Source organism: Vipera ursinii (assembly GCF_947247035.1).
Source record: "Vipera ursinii genome assembly, chromosome: 1".
Lineage (NCBI taxonomy): Eukaryota > Metazoa > Chordata > Lepidosauria > Squamata > Viperidae > Vipera > Vipera ursinii.
Genome location: NC_139512.1, coordinates 26,540,205 through 26,559,304, shown reverse-complemented (window position 1 = coordinate 26,559,304; position 19,100 = coordinate 26,540,205).

Sequence of the window (19,100 nt, the reverse complement as noted above, 5' to 3'; positions counted from 1 at the left end):
CCAAATCAGAATCAGAGTTTATTTAGCTTTTACAAGATCAGCCAAAGTTGGCCAGACACTGCCGCCTACAGTACTTCTTGATAAATCAGTGCCAGTGATTTATTGTTGCCTAGTGTGCATATTAAATGTCTTAAGCATTTTTGTGTAACTTGTTAAAAGAGTTATGGTTCAGGATTCATTTCTTTTTGCAGTGAAAATTATACAGACTGGAAAGAAATCCTTTATGTCTAGTGTCCTTACCTGACACACATGTAGTAGTTTTTCCAGCATCTATTTGAGATCATTGCGCCAATATCCAGAAGAAAACAGAATAACAGTTGGAAGGGACCTTGGAGGTCTTCTAGTCCAACCTCTGCTCAAGCAGAAGACCTTATACCCTTTCTGACAAATGGTTGTCCAATCTCTTCCAGCAATGGAGCACCAAAAAAAAAAAAAGCGACAGAGCACCAGAAAAAAGGCCAACTGTTACTGATAACTTTTCAAACACAAAATTAAGAGTAATATTTGAGAATGGAGCCCTCTAGAAAGAAAATATATAGGGATAATACATTGAAATGAATATTAGGTCTACTTGGGAAGAGAAGGGAAGTCAGATTCCACCCTAGAATATGGGTCAGTCTTCTCTGATGAATGTCTTCTTTCTTTATATTCCTATCTCTCATAGAAAAAAAAGTCAAATCTGATTATTTCATACATATCTTCACCTCTAGATGACAGTCTAAGCTAAGTCAACAAACTGATATCCTATCAAAGCTAGTGCTGGAGAAACTCTATTTTTTGTCAAGGTTTGATCAACTTATCTGTTGAATGTATAAGAGTATGTATATACCATGCAAAACTTTCACTTCTGAAACTCTCCTTGGTGCAATTATACATCAAATAATTATTTACAATTACACCCAAACCAGAAAATAGTTAAACTACATCATGATTTCTTTTTCTTTTTTTCTTTTTCTCAAAGCATATGAGGTGTATTATATAGTCTAATTTATGCTGATACGTATGAAGAAAAATCCTTGAAGAATTTGGGCAGATTATTAAAATCAAACATGAATCTCCAAACCCATTCACAATCCACATTTTATTCTGAGCTTACATTTTTAGAAATTACAATTGAAAAGGGACATGGTAACCACAGTTTGAGAAGTGATCCTCTCAACTGTGGTAGTGTAGACTTTTGAAATATAGGGGGCACTGTGTATTCAGAAATGTAGAAATAGTCAAATGACTTATTTGACTAATTCATTTCTGCATAGTGCTTTACTGAACAATATAAACAAAAAAAGCTTCAGGCCCCACAGAGCTTATTAGCAATCTCTGTTTATACAGTAGAAAGTAGTTAGGAAGACTCCAGAGGAATGAGAGGGAGAGGATGACAATTTTTTTAAGAACCAAAAACAAAGAGATACACTTTCAAATATTTTGGCCTGCCTTTGGGACAAAAATTGTGGACAAGACTTCCTTTCAAGACAAAGGAAGATGCAGAGTCTGTTCTTGCCATGTCTACCATAAATTTGTGAAAAAGGAGGATGATTCCAAAGATTTTGCATTCAGTTGTTTTGGCTTGATTTCAGATACTGATTCACCAATGTGTATTTAATAATTATTTGCAGAGCATTCAAGGTGGATTGTGTTTTATTGAAATAAATTATATCCATGAGACATGCTGCAGAAAGGGAAAGAGTCAGAAAGAGTATGAAAAATAAATAGATTCAATATTAAAATAAATGTTCTCCTCTGCTACTATGTAATAAAGCAAACATGACCAGTTGGAATTACTACTGGAAGAAATAAAATGGCAGCTGGTTTTAACAAGGTTGGAAGAGCATTTTAATGACTAGGGCAACTACTAGAAATCTTTTCATTATTGTTGTATGATCTAATATCTTCCAGCTCCTGAATTCCTTTCCGTATAGCAAATTCTGCACTCCAGCTGTGTGATTTCAAAATAAATGCCAATATTTCAACTTCCTTCCTTCCTTCCTTCCTTCCTTCCTTCCTTCCTTCCTTCCTTCCTTCCTTCCTTCCTTCCTTCCTTCCTTCCTTCCTTCCTTCCTTCCTTCCTTCCTTCCTCTAGGATAAAAATACAAATGAGTTTATATTCTTAAATAGTATTAAGCTGGATCCATGAATTGTCTATTTTCTATTTCAAATGGAATAAATATAGTCAGTAAATTGCTGAATCCTTTATCTTTAAACTTGGCTGATGGCATTGCCAAGTTACATGTCCTGCCATCCTGTCTGCACCACCCTCTCCATACTTCCATGTTTAATGCATATATCATTGCTAGTGTGGCAGGATGTGCACTTTATAGAGGATCAGCATATAAATACCATGTGTGATTAAAAAACTAGGAAGGAAAAAAACTTTCAGTTACAACCTGAGATTCTATGATCGTATAGATTCCCCTCTCCCCGCTCCCAATTAGATGGCAAAATGCCTTAAATTTCACAACAGTTCATTTGGATTTTATCATTACAACTTACAAGAATGATGTGGAAAATGGTGTTACATTGGATTTACAGATGAAATGGGCTGATGTCCTAATAACCAAAAGGGACACACAAATAATAAATCAGAACAGTGAACTTGGCTCATTTGATCGTTTAATGTCTCTCTCTCTCTCTCTTGCTCGCTCCTTCTTGTAGCTGTTAATGAGTTTTTCTTGTCTAGGACTGAATAACAAGACTTTAAAGATCCGTTTATATAAGACTTGACTTATTTGATTAAGGTTAAAATATAGATGTTATTTCTAGTATGTGTTAAACTCATGAAGGAATTTCTGAGAGGAGACAGAGAAAATTGTGGAACACTATTTGAAGGGATTAAAGTTCAAGATTCTTAATATGTTGTTTCTGGTAACTCTGAATGAATTTTTCTTGATTTTTTTTTCAAATGATGAGGCATTAAAATTTAAGATGTTGGAAGAAGAAAAACAATTGTAGTTTTAGAGAAAGTTACTGTGTTAAAAGGAAAGGCAAATGTGATTTATCTGATTAAGGGGTGTGTGTGTGTGTGTGTGTGTGTGTGTGTGTATGTGGGGCTGCATTATTAGCTGTCCAGGGCTGCATGAGGCCTCCAAGCCACAGTTTGGACATGCCTACTTTAGGCAATCCTATATCTAATGTGGGAATAAGTATCTTTTTATGCAAAAATGGTAAATACGGTAATATGCCCAGCCAAGTACTTTTATAAATATGAAGAAAATATGTTACAGTGAACCAGAGCATACACATGTCTGTTACTTCACTATCTTTTATTCTTGGACTGCTCTACTGCAGCACCTCTGCCTACTGTACAGGAATTATTAGGTGTTACATATTCTATAAAAAAAAGGATAATCAAGAGTAGGCAGATACAAAGAAACCGGAAGTATATTCTTTTATATGGAAATTTTTTGGCTTGCTAACAAAGAATAAAGGGAACTTTATATGGAACTTTATATGGAACTTTATACAGTTGTAATCACCTCCCCATCTTCTTCTCCTGTCTTAGGTGCATAAAAAGATATTTTAGACAACTTCTCAGTGTTTCTTGTTTATATTTCAGGACTACGGAACATTTGTATAATTTCATTTTCATAAACTTTCCTTCAAAATTCTGCTTGTAGCACTCTCTTTCTATTCTGAGTGTTGCAAAATATAATTATGGATGAGTAGCCAGACTGTAATATAGGAAGTAGATGCGTTCTCCTATTTTTATCACTATACAGGGCATAATTTCAGATGCTTGTCTAAAGCTCTACTACTCAGGATCTGTTATCTGCTTACAATCTTTATTTTAGGGTATTATTAGTGTATACTTTCCCCCTCCTTCCCCTCAATTGACAGTGGCATACACAGCCCATTTCTAGTCATATTTAATTGAGTGAAATCTCACAGAAGGTAAAACATAAAATAGTGGAAGAACACAAATAGCCTCAGAATGGTCTATGCTTTGACTCAATCAATATAGCTCCTTTGTTTACATCATACTGAGGTAACATCAGGAAGTTGTTCAGAAAACATAAGAATCAAGATTCATTGCTGTTGGAAAAGAATTCCTTATATGTTATTGGGGTAGAGGAAAGAAGCTAAGCAGGAGAATTCTCTGATGGCTTATCGGAATGGATGCTATCCCAGATTTAGTCTGAAGAAGGAGCGCAAAACTGAGGCGAAGAACCAAGTTTAATAATAATTTGGTGCCTGCTTTACAAGAAAGAGGGACCACAAGATTTGAATAGAGGTTGAGGGCTACAAGATAGGGATCTGATTTGCTGGCCAGTTTGGGAGAGCTAGGCAAGTCCTTGTCAGTGTCCCTGGGGTTAGTTTGATTGTTAGGCAAAGTGGCTCTTTCAAGAGGGCAGCAGAGATGGGGGAGCCCACTGTTAAAGGAGATGGAACGTTGAGGCCACCAATTGACAGGTGAGAGACTTGGAGTTTCTCTAGGTTGCAATTCTTTTGTAAGGGCTACCCTTGGGCTATACTGTGAGCTGGTGAAGAGGCTTCTATTCTTTGCAGGATCTATTCTGGGTTGGTCACCAGGACCAGAGGTTTAGTCTTCTGAGCTTCTGGACTCATGGAGCCCATCTTCAGGGAGCTTCTCTCTAGCAGAGTGTGTGCTGTTATCTGTGTGTCTGTGATAAATGGCTTTTTAGATGTTGATTGAGGTGTGTTCTCCTCGTCTGATGGCTCAATTGTGTTCTTGCAATCTGGTGGTATTAGCTTCCTCCCTGTCTGTCCTACATAGTCACGCAGGGGGTGGGGCAATCCATGAAAGGGATTCAATGGATTACATTGGAAGTATCTCCCACCTCCAAGCAATCTTTACAATACATAATTTGTCCTTGTATGGCAGCCTTTGGGCAGTGTGCGATGCCCACTTGCAAATCTCAGAAGCTGCGTTCTACAGCTTCCAGAATGTTTCTGATGTATGGCAGGTTGTGCCATGTGGTTGGTCTTGTGCACAGGTCTGCAACCCGCAGCTCCGGAGCCGCATGCGGCTCTTTCAGCCGTCTCTTGCGGCTCCCAGTCCTCTGCCATGTGCAGTCCAAAAAAAAAAAAGTGGGACTAAAAAAGTTCAACCAATCACTTTAAATATGCAGGGTAGGTGCATATCTCGCCTTGGCTCCACTCTTCAGTCAAACCCTGTTCTGCACATGCACGCATGTATGAGCATGTGCACACATTTTTTGCGGCTCCCAGTTTTTCCTTTTGTGAGGCAACCGGTTCCGAGTGGCTCTTTCACTGTTTCAGGTTGCTGACCCCTGGTCTTGTGCCTTGTTTCTTCCTTTCTCTTTACATCATGTTGCACAGACATCTTGTGACAAATGATTGTGGGTACCCATTCTGCTTGAATTGTTCACCTAGGTACCTGCTCTCCAGCTGTTTGGTTTGATGGGTATTACAGTGAGTTCATCTAAAAAGCCACTTACAACAGGCACTATAAATAACTCACACATAGCACACTCTGCTAGAGAGAAGCTCCCTGAAGTTGGGGCTCTGGCATGAGTCCAAAAACTTGGAAGACAAAAAATTCTGGTCCCAATGACCGACCAAGACTGGATCCTGCAACATTATCCTGGGACACATCTATTCCCCTTCATTCTTCTATTCTTTGTTTTAGATGGGATTGCAGGGGAGTGGCTTTGTCTGGGACAGGGAGGGTCAGTTTGGGTTTGATGGGATTAGGCAGAGTAAACTGAATTTGGACCCTCATCATATCTAAAAGACAGCCAGGAAACGGTGCAGCTTGTTTGCTAGCCTTATTTTCTCCACTATATGTACTCTTAGTTCCTTTCTGCACAACAGGACAACTGAGATTATTTGCACATGCAAATTCTGCACTGGATGACTGCCAACACTGAGTGATGTCTGTGTAAGAAGAGCAGCCTAGGTCAAATAGTACAGATAGAAATCATTTGCAGAGGGAATAATTGGCTGCTAGTACTTGATAAGCTATGGGATAGAATTTGCTCATTTCAAAACTATATAGATTAGATACGTTTTCAAAATCACAGGTTTGGGGGTGTTTTTTTTGAAAACCCTCACAGAAGACTTCTTTCCTCAGTGGGTTTCAACCGCTCTTGACTTCCATTAAGTAATGGAGTAAAACCAAGCTTGGGGAATTGGTCATTCTGGAAAACAGATTGGCAAAAGGTATCAGACATTAAAAAAAGCACAAAACCTCTTAGCCCTCTTGGGAAGTCTTTGAAAACAAAAGCTCAAATTCCAGAGCAAGAAACCTAGTTGGTGAAAACCTCCTACCCATGTTATTCCCAGAGGCAGGATATACTCTACATTTTGCCTTCTCTTAAATGCATTAGGAACAGGGTTAGGTTTCACATGATGTATTTCTCCCAGCGCTTCTGTTTGCACCATTATGAAATAAGGGATTTCCCTTTTCTTTGTTTCCATTTCAGGCCTCATGTCTCCCTTCCTGATTGCCTCCTCTTTTTTCATTAGCATCTGCTTCCAGGGGATCTTGGAGACAGGATTCAAATAATGTCTATTCTACTTATGCTAATAGTTTTTAGAACAATTATCCACTTGGCAGAAAGGTGAGCTATTACAAATACAAAAGGGTACTTGCCAGGTGATTGTTCAGCTTTCAAAAAAAAAAATCTGTGACACCTTGATGATTTATACATTTCTTATAGGAGCTTTCATTTCTAAGAACCTGTTTCATCAGATAGATGAAATGGGAGAAGAAGGATGTATATAGCCTATAATATATAGTTCAGTAGATTTGCCAGCTTAGTTTTTAACAACTGAGTAAATGAATTTTGAAATTAGTAACCTGTGATATGCTCTGCCTATAAAATAATGAAGGTTCAGTTATTTATGCATTTTTATTTATTTAGTTTTTATACCGTTCTGGTCCCAAAAGGAGCCTCAGTGGTTTATGAACCCTCATAGAGAAAAAAAAGTAAAAAATAATTACAATTGCATGACAATACAACTACACTAACCCCAATGCTCAGGGAATTTTCAACTGGTAGACAAAAGAGAGTCCACAACCAGGCTTCACTTATAATATTACCTTCCATCCTCAGGATTCTTTGACAAAGACACACTTTAATGGCCTTTCTTAAAACCAGAAGGATGGAAAACAAGCTGATATTAGGATGTACTACTGTATGTCGTTCCAAAGGAGGAGGAGGAGAATTGATGACAGAGAAAGGACTCCCACCTTATCAAGATTCAGATACTGAGAGAATGTGGTAGTGTAGATCAGAGCTTTTCAACCTTTTCACTCATTGTACCACTTTTAGGATATGGCAACATCCGAGTACCACCAGTCGCCTAGCAAGGTGTCAAAAATTTGATGATCAAAAAAAGGAAAAAGGAAAAAAGTGATGAAGTACAGGTAGTCCTCAACTTACAACAGTTCACTTAGTGACTGTTTGAAGTTACAATAGCACTAAAAAAGTGCCCCCCAAGCCACAGCAGAGCAAGACACCTGCCTGCCCACCTGGTGGTGCTCTTCCAACTGTCTGAGATTTTCATTGTTGTGAGCATTTCTGTTGAGGATTGGCAGCGGGGGTGGGGTGGGGGGTTGGTTTTTATTCCCCCCCCCCCGTCTGCTGGGTGGTTGCAGCAGATTTTGATCACTTCACATGACCCTGGGACACTGTGACAGTCATAAATATGAATCAGTTGCCAAGCATCTGAATGTAAATCACAAGACCCTGGAGAGGCTGCAACATTCCAGCTGATCAGCACTTCTTCTGGGCTCAGAAGCGCCAGGATCAGTGCCGAGCTCCAGCTGGAGCCTGGCATTGATCCTGTTGCTTCCATTGAGCCCTGACAGCCCCGAAGAAGTGCTGATCCTGGTGCTTCCGCTGAGCCCTGACAGCCCTGCAGCTCCAGCCATCTCTTGCTCAGGCTTGTGCGATGCTGCCACTGGTTCAGCTCATTCTGCTCCCCCACTACCACTTTTCTAGGATGGTCATGTACCACCTTGCCAGGTACCAATGTACCATAGGTGGTACCCATAGCACTAGTTGAAAAGCCCTGCTGTATATATTTATTTCATTTATATATTATTGGTCTGACGGGATGGGGTTGGGTTTTTAAAACTAGTTTTAACTTTAATATGTATTGATTTTATGGGCATGATGTTTAATGGCTTTTTAATTTTTGTATTCGATTTTTATTTTGTATTGCCCTGTTCACCGCCCTGAGTCCTTCGGGAGAAGGGCGGTATAGAAATCAAATTATTAAATTAAATTAAATTTATGCTACCCATTTCTGAAGAGAGCCTAACAAACAAGTTCAGCATAAAATAAAAACCAAACTCTGCAAAAATAATATGTAAGCCCAATTATAGTATAAACAAAATTGACATTCAAAATAATAAATAGAAAAAAATCAACTTATTAGCTTTCCCAATTCCAATCTTCACTCACAACAGATCTTACTAGTCTAGCAACCAGGTCTCAGAGGGAAAGGAATAAAGGGCCTCTGTGGGGAGGAAATTCCAAAGCACCTTGAATCACACCTTAGAAGCCAACTGACAACCAGCACAACTTTCACAATCAGTTGTGTATATATGGATGTACCCCATTAGTGCTGGAATGTCCTATTTTGTACCAGCTCTAGCTTCTGAATGCTTTCCAAAGCAACCCTTGTGTAGAGAGCTTATTATTAAGGTGGGAGATGACTAAGGAATGAGTAATTGTGATCAAGATCTCCCAATATAAGAATGGACACAATTGGATCATAAAATATAACTGTAGAAGAAGCCCTACAGGACCTATATTCACGTCCTAAAGCCTATAAAAGACTTTCAAAATGGCAAGCAGTACACTGAATTGCCCCTGGGAAAAAAGTCATAATCAGTATAGCTCTTAAAAGAATAATGTTATATGGAATAACTTTTAGCTGCCACCAATACTTGAGCTACTCTATTCTGGACCAGTTAGAACAGAGGTGTCAAACTTGCAACGTCATGTGATGTGTGTCACGACGTATCACAACTTTTTTTTCCATTGCCGGCAATGGGGTGGGCATGGTTTCAGCATGATGCATCTGGCCTGTGGGCTGGCAGTTTGACACCCCTGAGTTAGAACTTCCTGATGGTCTTCAAGTGCAGTCACATGTACAGCATGTTGCAATAGTACAAACAAATGGTGAAAAATGGTACAAGTCTTCCAATCAAGGAGACTGGCTAACTGGCTAGCCAGACTTAACTGTCCAATGACTGTCCTGTCCACAACTGCCATGTGTTCTGTCACCAGGAGCTGGAAGTCCAGGAGGACCACATTACAAGCCGGTGCTGTACACAAAGTAATCAGGTAGGATAGGGCTCATGATCACAAATGGGGGAGCTAACTTGGCAAAGAAACATTTCACTACCTCAGGAACAATAGGATTAATTTCCTCCAAGATAATCGTTTAAGACATAGTCTCTAGCATTTCAACAGAACTTGCCTAATTGGTATCCAGCTCCAAGCAGAACTGAGCAACTTTATCCTCCAGATGTCTAGAAAACTCTTCAGAATGCCTCATAGATGTTCTTTCAACCCATTATTTCCTAGTGAGTCCCAAGTAAACAAAGTCTCTATAAAATCTGTGGATGCAATAAAAATAGAGAAATGTTGATGTTTTGCCACTCTAATTCTTGAACCTGAACTCTTATCCATGTCTATTTTATCCATTCTTTGTCTTTGCCAAGATCACTCTGAGCATCTCTCATGCCAAATTTTTTTGAATTCCTTGGTGGAGGGAGCTGCAATTCTGTCCAGGGACACAGTTACATTGTCTTAGAAGTCACTCTAAGTGCCTTCTGAAAACCAAGTGGAAACCATCCACTTTTGAGGACTTTAGTGGCATTGGTGAGCTCAACAGGACAAAGGACAGCTGTTAATCTTTTGGGGGTTATGTCATATTTCTGCTAAGACAAAAAACGTCTGTTGTGTCAGGGCCCACTCCAAAACCTCATGCTAAGAAACTAAGAAAGCAGTTTCTTCCAAAAGGAACTTTTATTAGGGAAAGCTGATAGCAGACATGATAGGAAGGATCTGAGGGTTTCCTGCTCAGATCAATAGGTTAAAAGAGTCCCAAGCAAACCCCACCCTAATAGTTCAAATGGTCAGTTTGAATGGGCCAGTCCTTAGGTGTTAGGTCCATTGTGGGAAAGAGCTGATAACACCGGTCTTTCCCAGCTCGCAGTGATGTTGTTGGGTCTTCATACCTTCCCTTATGAAACGGGAGATAAGCCAGATGGCGGGAGGCACATTCCTTTCTCACCCCAAGGTAACATCAAGGGAGAAACAGTTCGAAGAGCAAATATGCAGAAACAGCGAAAGAGATACATTGTAGCGACAGAGAGAAACAGGAGACAGCCCACAGCATCTTCCCCCCTCCCCTTCAGGAGTATGACAGAACCTAGAGTAATGAAGTAAAAAGAAATAGAAAGAATTCCCCTTAATAATATACGGGTTCTGGCATGGTGTTTAATTGAGTTGGGGTTATAGGCATCTGCAGAATTGAAAGTTTAGTCAGAATGATGCAAACAGTATTCTGCCATTGTGATGTAACATCTACCCGTTTCATACACGCACGTTGCATCATGACTTATGTACAAAAGAGGAGGAGGTTATGGAACAATGCTGCCTTTGTCATTCCTCCCCCCCCCTTGCTCTCTCTTTGCAGATCCCTCTGACTTGGGCCATGTTGATTTGAAAAGGCTATTGTCATAATAGCATTGAACTCTTGAATTGCCTCAGAACTCTGCTAGGAAAGGCATATTTAAATCCCCCAATACCATAAGCCTGGGAATGTCACAAGCACTCCACAAATGAGATCTTGTAGAGCAAGGGAAACCGGATAACAGCTGCAACCTCTCCTTGACTCTGGTACCAAACTTCAAGAGTGAGGTCTCACCTCTGCTCATCTGCTATATAGCAGCTCTGGTTGCCTACAGAGCTTCTGCATCACAGCCACTCCATCTCTCCTGCTGCTAGCTGGACCTCTAAGGGCAGATTTTGGAGAAGGGGACATCCCTGGCCTCAACCGAGCAGGTTTTAGTAATAGAAGCCAGTCAATAAGGAAAGATTTATGGATGAGGAGAGATTTATTAATTTATTACAGACAGACTTGGCATTGAAAAGCAGCACCCAGAATGAAAAACCTCCAAGACTCCTGCAATCTAGGTTGCCAAGGTAAGTACATGATCTGGAATGCCAATGAAAGTACCTTCCATTCTGATATCCTCTGCCTGCCACAACCTTCTCCTTTTTAACTTCTTCTCCATTGCTCAAATCTCCCCATCAATTAATGCACTTGGGACTATCGATTCCCACCATTTACTCTACTGCCACACTCCATTCCTATACCAGCCATCCACTTGGAGGAATTGTACTTCCCAAAATACTTGTCAGTCTCCTCTGGTTAAGTGATTCCCTAAACACATCCTGAAATCTCTTTGGAGCCCCATTCTGTTGCATAAAGTCCCACTCTGACCTGGGTCATGGCAAATTCACCTCTCGTCTCAAGATAATAGCAAAATAACCTTATTGTCTTCTCTCCCTCCCTTTTCCCCTTCCTTAATGTCTCCAACCACTCCATTCTTCTCCCCACTTTTCTTACTTCCTTCATCCTTGACATTCCCCAGAGTATCATTCAGGGATGGGTCCAGAGAAATCCAGACATTGGAGCTAATTTGGCATGAATTCATATCTGCTTAAATCAATACTTATAATGTTAGTTTTTTATGTATTATGAAAATGCATATACTCCTAGTACATATTGGGACTCTTAGATGACCTACAATAACAAGACCACAAAACTATTATATGCAGTGAAGTAATGAATAAAAAGCAAAACTCCCCCCCAAAGGATGTATCTCACTTTATTACATAATGGGTTTAATATTTCTGTAATACTACTTTTGATTGGATAAATCCATTTTTTGGTTGCATATTCCTCAGATACTAAGGAACCAATTTGATATCTAGAAAGGGCTGGATGAATGTCTCTAAGGCTTGCCTACAATCTCATCAGTTACCGCTGGACCAGAGCAAGGCAGTCCTGCCAAAATACATATTCTGAAGTACTGTAAATCTCTCTGAGCAGTTTGAGATAGATTTAGTGCATAAATTAATTCTCTAATCGGAAGTGGTATCAGAGTGACTCAGAGTTTGTTCTTTTCAAGGAATTGTAAGACCAGAATGATGTGATTTGCCAAACCAAAGTACCACCCCTTCTAATCACAATCTCCAACATTTCTTTCTGATGGATACCATTTGCTTTTTACAACTAAATTTGACTTTTCTCATGGTCCTATTGAAACAGCTGTGGTCCCCACCCACACAATCTGCCCATTGTTTTTACAGGCAAGGTTTTTAAAATATTGTTTGCAAGGTTAAATTTAGGGTTGCTCCTGGGATTGATGTAAAAAGTTCAGGATGAAAAGCAAATGGAGAAAAGATTGTACATTCATTTTTGATTGGTATAGATTCAATGGTGGGATTCAGCCAGTTCACACCACTTCGGCACAACCGGCAGCTAATTTTTTGTTTCCCAGGCCCAGAATGGACTTCTGGAAGCAGCATCCACACAGACAACCAATTGTTCACATATTTGAATCCTACCACTTCCATGATTTTTTAAAATAGTGATGATTTCAACATTTGTTGTCCCCAAGCAACATATTACCGTATTTTTTTTAAAACAAGCAGTAATATCCCATGAGTATTGTTATGTACTGGGCTTGTGGTGATACACCATGGGCATTGCTGGAGCAGCTAACGGCTCTCCAGTAACCCAGACTAGCTATCTCCTGTCCTGCAATTGGCTAGCCCCAGGCAGCAAGAGTGGGTTCAAACCTATTGGCTGCCGCCTAGGGGCTAGACTATATATTGTGGCTGGTTGCAGCCAAGTTCCAGTACAGTTCTAGCAAGAAGAAAGTATGTGTTATCCTGTACTCAACCTCGTGTCTTCCTTCCTGCACCACAGAGCCCATTACTTAACATTGGCGATGAGGATGGGATCCTGCTTTGTCGATTAAGAGCTGAAGTCAATGAGGGGTCGGCAGCACACGCCGGAGGGAAGAGACATTCCCCCCCTCTCTAGGCCAGCTAGCAAGCCACACTAGTGACCTCACACTCAGTGGACGCATTCCCTGAGCCTAGAAGCCAGATCTGAAGGTTGCAGGAATCTGAAGGAAGAATACCGAAGGTCGGCAAATTAAGAGAATTTGACGTGAAGCATCCAGAAGAATGGCCATCTTACCTTTCGCAAGTAGAAAACTATCTGAGAGCAAATCAGATTGCAGAGGAAGGTCTGAAGGCCGCAACATTTCTTTGTGTGTGCGGCCCAGCAACCTTCGACTTGGCAGAGAATCTTTTCGTGCTGACGCCCATCGAAGCAGTCTCATACACAGATCATAAGAAGAAGCTAACCGGGCACTTCCAGCCCAAGATGTCTGAGATGGCTTGGAGATTCAAATTCGACCAAAGAGTGCAGCTACCCAGGGAGACAGCTTCGGAGTTCATTTTTGATTGGTGTAGATTCAATGGTGGGATTCAGCCAGTTCACACCACTTCGGCAGAACCGGCAGCTAATTTTTTGTTTCCCAGGCCCAGAATGGACTTCTGGAAGCAGCATCCACACAGACGAGTGAAGGCCATTAAGATGGCTCCAAGGCCCAAATCAAAAGGAGAGCTTCAAGCATTTTTGGGTCTCCTAAATTTTTATCATACATTCCTACCGCATAAGGCAGTAATAGCAGAGCCCCTCCACAGGCTACTTGACAAAAAAGCTCATTGGAAATGGACTAATTTACATGAAAAAAGTTTCCAACACTTGAAAGCACTACTGTCTGAAAAATCCACTGTAACTGATTACATAGAGTCTAAACCTGTATGTCTTGCATGTGATGCATCTCCCTATGTGGCAGTCTTAAGCCACATAGAGAAAAATGGGAAACAGGTTCCTATTGCATTTTACTCAAGGACCTTGTCCTCTGCTGAGCACAACTATGCCCAGATTGACAAAGAGGCCCTGGCCATAGTTTCTGGAATTAAAAAAAATTTCATGATTACTTATATGGCAGGGATTTCACTGTCTACACTGACCACAAACCTCTGTTGGGACTGTTCACAACAGAAAAACAAACCCCCCACATACTATCTCCAAGAATGTTGAAATGGTCTATTTTTCTGTCTGCATACAATTTTAAACTAATTCACAAACCAGGGAAGGAAATGGGCCATGCTGATGGCCTCAGCAGACTACCACTGCTACTAATGGATCCAGATCCAGCTCCTGCTGCTAGAATACTGTCCATACAGGACATACCTGAGTTTCCCCTCCATGCAGGGGACATTGCTGCTGAAACTGCCACAGATAAAATACCTAGTAGAGTGTTGTCATGGGTATACACGGGCTGGTTGGAAAAAAGTCCAGGCTCTGAATTTCAAAGTTTTTTTGTCAGTAGACATGAGTTGTCTGCACATAAAGGATGCATTTTAGGGGGGGGGGACAGAGTCATAATTTCCACTTCCCTAAGAGACAGGGTTTTACACTCACTACATGAAGGCCATCCAGGCATTGTCAGAATGAAAGCTTTAGCTAGAAGCTACCTTTGGTGGCCTGGCCTTGATAAGGCCATTGAGAGTCAAGTCCATGGTTGTTATACATGCCAGTAATCTAGGCTTGAAATGCCACAGGCCCCAATTCACAGGTGGGAGGAAACACACACTCCCTGGTGTAGGATTCACATAGACTACGCTGGGCTTTTTCAAGGGCAACTCTTCCTGATAGTAGTGGATAGCCACTCAAAATGGCTGGAAGTAATTCCAGTTGCTAACATGACTACTGCTAGGACCATCCAGGTGCTGGGAAAACTCTTTGCAACACATGGGTTGCCTGATGTCTTAATTTCTGACAATGGGGCCCAATTCACTGCTGCTGAATTTCAGGCTTTCCTTAGAGCTAATCTTATCAGACATGCAACGTCTGCACCTTTTCATCCATCTTCTAATGGTCAAGCTGAATGCATGGTAAGGACAATGAAGGAGGCACTCAAGCGCATTGTCACAGGTGACTGGCATCACAGATTGGCAGATTTTTTTACTCTGCCAGCATTCTACACCCTGCACAGCCACAGGTAAAAGTCCTGCAGAACTACGTTGGGGGAGGCATTTGATTACTAAACTGGACAGGTTCCATCCAGACATAGTGGCAGCAGAAGCCTCTCGACCAAAGCCTCTGAGGGGGCTGCACATGGGCGATTGGGTTTGGGCCAGGAACTATGGTCAAGGGAATTTATGGGTTCCTGGTCAAATAACCAAGGCATCTGGACCCCTATCTTACGAAGTGGGGTTGGAGGGAGGGCGAGTTGTCAGAAGACACATTGATCAACTCAGGAAAAGGTTTCCAGAATGGCCACTAGGTGAGGACTGCATCATAGGTCCCTCCCAAGGTCCTCAAACTTGCGGCCAAGCCAGCCCTCACTTGGACCACCAGGGTTTTTCCTTCTCAGCGGAGATGGAATCTAAGGACGAACCGGGTAGCATGGGAGTGCAACATGGAACCCCTGATGAAGCGAACCAGCCAAACTTCAGCAACTGCTGTGCCTACTCTGCTGAACAGACTGACTCTGGGGTGGGCCACCCTGGTGAGGCCAGCCAGAGCGTTTCGATTCCCCTTGACACATGAGCACAAAGGGACATGGGTCTACCCAGCCCACTGGGTAAGCTGGTAGACCACAAAGTGATGGGAACTCCAAGACATTCCTTTAGGCCACACAAGCTTCCTGCGTACCTCACAGATTACCTTGTAAAATAAAGTGATGTATAGTGTTGTAAAACTTGTTACCACTAACTACAGAAACTTGTGCATTGTGAAACTGCCATTACTGCAATGTAAGCCTGTTCATTAGACGTTGTTTAATCTCATTGTAGCCACAGTGAATTTATTATTTATTATTTTTATTATTTTTATTATTATCACTACAGTTGTATATGAGTTGATTAATAAGTCTTGACAGCTGTCAAGACTAATTGCGGTTGTCATAGTCTGATCTAAGAGGGGAGGGGTGTTATGTACTGGGTTTGTGGTAATACACCACGTGCGTTGCTGGAGCAGCTAACAGCTCTCCAGTAACCCAGACTAGATGTCTCCTGTCCTGCAATTGTCTAGCCCCAGGCGGCAAGGGTGGGTTCAAACCTATTGGCTGCCGCCTAGGGGCTAGACTATATATTGTAGCTGGTTGCAGCCAAGTTCCAGTACAGTTCTAGCAAGAATAAAGTATGTGTTATCCTGTACTCAGCCTCGTGTCTTCCTTCCTGCACCAAAGAGCCCACTACTTAACAAGTATATTTTTGAGAATGAATACAGATACAAAACAAATCAGTAGTACTTTGAATTTTAGATGGCCTTATCTATAATAGCTTAGCAAAGAAGTTAATAAATGTAGCAGAATAGACAGCCAGTATGATGTAATAGTTGCGGTGTTGGCATGATATTGAGAAGTCACAAATTCCACTGCACAATAGTTTTTTTTTAATAAAATCTCCCCTTTAATGCATTGTCTATATATTATCACAGTGGAGTATTATGCTTTGGGCATAAAGTAAATAGATATGGAGAAATATCTACTTATAAAGAACATTAAAATTAGATAAGATCAGAGGTTTGGTAATGTCACTTTTGTACTGTTACTTTTGTACTATCACTTTAGATAAAGTTGTATTTAGTGTATTCTTAATTAAGTTCATTTCCTTAAATAAAGCTCAAATGTTAACTAACCTTGACTTAACTTGCCCCAATTAGCATTCCTAATAATCTGTAGGACAATATTTGGAGTTCTTCAGGTCCCAGACTCATTAAAGAAATACCAAATGAAAAATGTTTGTTTCTCTGTCACAATAATATCTGTCCAGCTAACTTAAACATGTCTTGCTTTTCTCTTTTTTCTTTCAAATGATTACTTATGGACCAAGACAAATCCAAGATACCACAGTTCCTGTTTCTGATCTTCCTGCTTTTTTGAATCCAGACTTTTTCAGCTTTTGGTCAGCAACTATTCTAGAGAACCAGCCATCCTGGTTAGATCTTGACGTTTCTGAATTCAAAGATCTCACTTTAATCCTTCTTCTCTTTCTATACATTCACTAAACCACATTTCTTGAAACAATGCCTAACGAGCTGGACTTGTTTGTTTATATAGATTCAATCAAGACACTAGAGTCAATGACCTACAATATTAGCCAGCTCATATGAACCAATGAGAGCCACAAAATATTCAAAATGACCTCTCAAAATGTGACTTTTTGAATTAGAATACAAACAGTTAACAGCTTTACTGCTAATTGGTAGTCTGACAACCCCAGGCCTCATTCACAATTCTGGGGTCTAACAAAATGACATTGTTTTATGGAAGGGGCCTGGAGCAGACCTTCTCTGCTAGATCTAGTGGCAAAGGCCAAAAAGCCAGAAATAGAAATTACAGTCTTCCCTACAGGATCTTTCTTATGTGTTTGTGGCACTTTTGAAGATGGTCAACTAGATAGTAATCTTTCTCAGTCCCCTGTGCTACTCATCACAGAATTAAGGGGGATAGTGAAAAAAGTGAAAATATTGTTTTCAAGCTGTGGTTAAACAAATGAGTGATAAATTGATGAATGAACTTGGTTTTCTATCATTCTTTAACCATTAAAATTCCCCATCCATATATAAATATGAAGGTGAAAGATAGCAGTCTTTATCCAAGAAATTGAATCCAAAGTCAGTCCATATTTACAGCTCTGACATCAGATCTGAACATTCCACAATAAAAAGTTCAGTGGAATTACTATCTCTTTCCCTTCTGAAGCAGAAATATGGGCCCCCATTTGTCTAGTTGTGCCATCCCACATTTATTTTTAGTTTCATGTGTTTGGTTGGTGAGGTCAGTAGCTGAAACATGTTTTGAGCATATGTTATCCAAATCTGTCTGAAATCTGAATTGCCTTTGGCTATGGACAGCCTGACGAGGCATAACTAAAGAGTTTGGAGAAAGAGAATGTTTTGTTAAAAGTTCAAACAGCTAAATATTCTAATTTATTGCAACATCATGTGTACACTGGATACAAAGAAAGTAAAATGGGGGTGGGGAGAAGAAAAGAACAAATGCTTCTAGTATTTGGTCCAAAATAAACTAGCAAATTAAAATCCAGGATGAAAGTGTCTTGCTGGCTGGCCTGTTACTTGTTTCCATTAATTCTCCCTCCAGGATGTTATTTTTACAAGTCAAGGATTAATTCTTCATTTCCAGTTCTAGGAAACGGATTGGATTTCAAAGCTACTTTCTCAAACACTGAAACAGTTAAGGACCGATACTTGTAGGGTCCGACCACTGACGCTGTGTTTTTATTTTGGTTCTGTCTGTGGGCATGGAGCACAGAGACTGAGCTCTCAGGATATTTTTTTAAACCTTCTTTCTGGGCCGGGCCAGCATTCCTCCCTTTCCCCCCCCTTTTACCCCATTTAGAGTTCTGGGTTCATATGGTATTTGATCACCATGTGAAAGTATCTGTCTTTTTTAAGATGCTTTTATTAACAGCTTGCCTGGGGAGATTTAAATTACTGTTCCATTTAATAGATTTACATCAAAGCATATCAGATCAGGATGTGATCAGTACAAACCATAATCCACCAAACCACATTGAAATATTTAAACCCAAGTTTATAAAATACTCATAAAACTGAAGCATTTAGGAATATAACTAGTTCTACACTTGGCAAGGGAAGCAAATGGACAACAGACGTGGCTACCAAATGCAGACAGCCATATCTTCAAAGATTAGAACCAAATTGCATAGGGCAACCTTGATTTCCAAAACATTCACATTTGCTAGGGGAAAAGTTGGGTTTCTGGCTGCCAAGATATTGCTGAATCATGATTCCAAGTCCTAACATATTTAGATCATGCAAACCTCAACCAATGATGATTTATTTAATACCATACCACAGCAATAAAGTCACTATGTGATTTACTCAGCTTCTAAGCCCAAGTTTTATATCTCTCCCAAAGAGACCAGTCAGATATAAAAGTGCTGAGCACTGGATGATTTATTTCCAGTTCTGTAACTCTGGAGGCATTCTGATCTTAATTTTTTTTGCTAATT